At 41.6% G+C, this 4,593-nt stretch overlaps 1 pseudogene; it reads left to right on the forward strand.

The window, feature by feature from the left end:
* Nucleotides 1–978: 978 nt before the first annotated feature.
* Nucleotides 979–1,821, forward strand: LOC100426200 (nucleophosmin pseudogene; annotated as a pseudogene).
* The last annotated feature ends 2,772 nt before the right edge of the window (nucleotides 1,822–4,593 follow it).

The raw sequence follows: 4,593 nt of genomic DNA on the forward strand, positions 1-4,593 counted from the left end.
ACTGAGGAACATTCGTTTGGCATACAGACATCAAAGAGTAAGAGAACTGTTGCGAGGTTTTATGTGTGTTGAGGGTGTGATGTGTGGATGTGTGTGTTGTGTGTTTGGGCAATTTCATATTTCTCCCTAAATTCAAATTGACTTTAACTATACAACAGATTATTCTTCAATGAGAACATTTTCCAGTATTTTTTTTTTCATGAATGAGAGGCTGATAAGTTCTTGTTGACTTTTTTTTAACATTAAAATACTTTAGGCCAAGTCTTCAGTATGTAAAAGTAAGAATATAACTTGTATAAATAATGAGATTTCTATTCTTACTTCTCAGAATGGCATAGAAATAAAGAATTCATATTGCCACTTTGGTCAGTCCCACATGGGAATATTTGATGGCATCCTCATCACAGGGGACTTAAAACACATAACCTGGCCGTAGAGCAGGAACTTTTCAGACCCCACCTGGATCTAACGAAGCAGTGGGCTGCTCAGCGGAGGAGGTAAAACCCTGGGATCTCTTGTTAAGCCAGTTTCACACAGGGAACTTAAACGAGCCTGGAAGCTCCATGAGGTCACGGGATTAATCAAGATGGTCAAAACTAACAACACTTTCTGGAGATGAAGGTCAGGGATGCTCAGAGTACACTGACCAGCATAGGTGGGATTATCCAAAAGCTGCTTTCTCAACCTGAGAGCCCAGTTCTTTGAGAGTATACTTTCTTTCCGTTGGGTGAAGCTAGGAATGTCACTCAGAAGGCTTTTTGAGCTATTCGTGCTAATTATATCTGTGACAAAGTTGCACCATTCAGGGCTTTGTGCCAGATCTCTGGTTGGGAAACTGTGCGACACTATGGGAGCTTACCCTGCTCTCTAACACAGAAGGAACCCTGGTGGGATTCTGTCCTGAGCGGCCATTCTCTTGAGCAGTGGTCATTTATCTCTGTTCGCCTTCTCTCCCACCTAAGTGCGTGCCACCACCTCATGGAAGATTCGACAGACATGGACACAAGCACCCTGTGGCCCCAGAACTATCTTTTCAGTTGTGAACTAAAGGCCAACAAAGATGATCACTTTAAGGTATATAATGATGAAAATGGACACAAGTTATCTTTAAAAACAGTCAGTTTAGGGGCTGTTGCAAAGGATGAGTTGCACGTTGTTGAAACAGAGGCAATGATTACGAAGGCAGTCCAATTAAAGTAACACTGGCAACTTTGAAGACGTCTGTATGGCCAATGGTTTCCCTTGGGGGTTTTGAAATACCACCACCAGTTGTCTTATGGTTGAAGTGTGGCTCAGGACCAGTGCAGATCCGTGGGCAGCACTTAGTAGCTGTGGAGGAAGAGGCAGAGTCGGGAGATGAAGAGGAGGCAGATGTGAAACTCTTAAGTATATCTGGAAAGCAATCTGCCCCGGGAGGTGGTAGCAGGGTTCCACAGAAAAAGTGAAACTTGCTGCTGATGAAGATGATGATGATGAAGATGATTTTGATGATGAGGAAACTGAAAAGTGCCAGTGAAGAAATCTATACGAGATACTCCAGCCAAAAGTGCACAAAAGTCAAATCAGAATGGAAAAGACTCAAAACCATCAACATCAAATCAAAAGGACAAGAATCCTTCAAAAAACAGGAAAAAAACTCCTAAAACACCACAAGGACCTACTTCTGTAGAAGACATAAAAGCAAAAATACAAGCAAGTATAGAAAAAGGTGACTCTCTTCCCAAAGTGGAATCCAAGTTCATCAATTATGTGAATAATGGCTTCTGGATGACTGACCAGGAGGCTATTCAAGATCTCTGGTAGTGGAGGAAGTCTCTTTAAGAAAATAGTTTAAACCATTTGTTAAAAATTTTCTGTCTGTCTTCATTTCTGTAAGAGTTGATGTCTGGCTGTCCTTTATATAAGGCAGAGTGACAGCTTTCCCTGCCGTGTTTGATAAACGTTGTCCAGGTTCCATTGCCAAGAATGTGTTGTCCAAAATGCCTGTTTAGTTTTTAAAGACGGAACTCCACCCTTTGCTTGGTTTTAAGTATGTATGGAATGTTATGATAGGACATAGTAGTAGTGGTGGTCAGACATGGAAATGGTGGGGAGACAAAAATATACATGTGAAATAAAACTCAGTATTTTAATAAAGTAAAAAAAATAGAAGGACCATCCCATCTTTTATTTGCTAGAAGTGAGCATCTAAGCATTATCCCAGAGATTCCTTTGTAGGGATTTCCAGAAATCATCTCCTAGCTCAGTGTTGTGAGATCTCTTATCTTAAAGATGCATCCATTGCTGTTCCCTCTGGGGTTTTGTTGTTGAACTAAGGAAGGTCACAGAGACCATGCACTTTTCTCTAGACGGCCCATGTCATAAACCACCAACTGAGGAGTAGCGTACAATTTGTAAAGCATTTTGATCTGAAAGTCAGGAAGCTTGGATTTTAATTCCAGCTCTGCCATGGACCAGTGTCGTGACCTTTGACACTTAAATAACTTTTACCTCAATTTTTCCCCCTAAAATTGAAGTCGTTGTCATGTTTACCTCATAGGGTTATGGAAATGATAAACTAACGATACCATCGTTACCTTATGCTCACAGCATGACAGCACTGGTGACCCTCAGCAGAGGGGATTGCAGGAGAAACCTAAAGAATTAACTAAAGAATTCTGCTTAAAGGTCAGCACAAGTGTGGAACTGTTAGTGTTCAAGCCCCAGCTCTTGCATTTACAATGAGACCTTGACTAAGTTAGTTAACCTCCCTGCGCCTCAGTTTCTTCACCTGTTAAATAAAGTGCTAATTTCATAAGGTTTTCAAATATAAACCATGGTAAGTTCTGAACTTAAGGTTGTGTGCAGATTAGGTGGTCTTATATGTATATTACTGTATCCCCTAATGCTACGGAATGAGGCTTGCAATTGAATGTTTCGAACCCATTTTTCCTCACTATCCATATACATCTTCCCCTGGGGTAGTAGGACATGTCCATGCCATAATTGACTTCTGGCTCTGCAGGTTTGTATCATGTGTTGATGCTATGGGTGGTAGGAGTATTCCTGGAGGCATTCCACACCTGAACATCTACCAACAGCATCACCATGCAAACTACGTAAATATTACCAACTTGAGCCAAACTAACTGTGTCTCCACAGTTGACAATCGACAAATACAATACATAATACAATCAAACAGTATTATATTGGAGCTTATGATATATGTAAAGAAGGAAAAGGTACAACAGGCAGGGGAAATCAGGAATCACAGCTGGAATGAAGTGAAGGAGGTGGAGCTGAAAACTGACGCAGTATTAAATGCAGGGCTTAGGAGAGGCCTCATTAAGAAAGCCAGATTTGGCCAAGCACAGTGGCTTATGCCTGTAATCCCCACATTTTGGGAAGCTGAGGCAGGCCAATCAGTTGAGCCCAGGAGTTTGAGACCAACTTGGGAAACAGCAAAACCCCATCTCTCCAAAAAATACAAAAATTAGCCAGTCGTGGTGGCACACCTGTCATCCCAGCAACTTGGCTGAAGTGGGAGCATCACCTGAGCCCTGGAGGTAAAGGCTGCAGTGAGCAGAGATAGCACCACTCCCTGCATTCCAGCCTGGGAGACAGAGTGAGACCCTGTCTCAAAAGAAAAAAAAAAAAAAAGGCAAGATTTGTGTGAAGACTTACTGGTAGTGAGAAAATTAACAAAGCGGATTACCTTAGAAAAGTTACTTCCAAGAAGAGAGGCAAAGAACCCACCAAAACTAATGGCAGACACCCAAAGGGAAGCGTGTCTGCTGTTCACGAACCAGGAATAAGGGTCAATGGGCTTGGAGTGCAGTGAGGGAGCTGGACAGTGACAGGAAGGGGTGTGTAGAAAAGGGGGCCAGGGGAAGGAGAGGTAGAAAAATTATGTAGTGTCTTCTGACCTTACTGACTCTTTTCTCAGATTAAGATGGAACCCATCATATGGTTTTGAGCAGAGTAAAGACACACTTTCATTTAATGTTTAAAGAGGGTTACAGTAGTAGCTGGAGTAAATATACTGTACTATTACAGCCATCTAGGTAAAGAAGATGATGGCCTCAAGCACTATGGACAGATAAGGAGACATGTGAAAAGTAATACGAAGTGGCCAGAGAAGCATTTTGAAGTAGATGCAACAGGATGAGCTGATAGAGGAGACACACAGAGTGAACAAAACAGAAGAGTCAAGGACAAACTTATTAAGATGCTTGGCCAGAGAAATGAAAAGGATCAAGCTGATATCAGCTGAGATGGGGAGGTCTGGGGATGGAGCAGGTTAGTAGGAAAAGATCAGTCTAGTTTAGGACTTGAGTTTCAGCGAGCTGTTAAATAACTAAGCAAAGATGTGAACGGGCATTTGAAAACTAGAGTATGGAATCTGGGAGAGAGGTCTGAGGCTGTGACTTAAATTTGGGAGTGGTTATCATATAAATGTTTAAAATCAAGTAACTATATGAGGTCATCAAGGAAATGAGTACTACATAAATAAAGACCAAACATACACCTTTCCATTACAAGGCTTCTAAACAGAACTAAATCTGTGAGAGATGTTAAATATCAGTCTTCAATTTATCATCCAAAAGTCAGCCC

This window comes from Macaca mulatta, chromosome 13, assembly GCF_049350105.2.
Source record: "Macaca mulatta isolate MMU2019108-1 chromosome 13, T2T-MMU8v2.0, whole genome shotgun sequence".
In the NCBI taxonomy this organism is placed as follows: Eukaryota; Metazoa; Chordata; class Mammalia; order Primates; family Cercopithecidae; genus Macaca; species Macaca mulatta.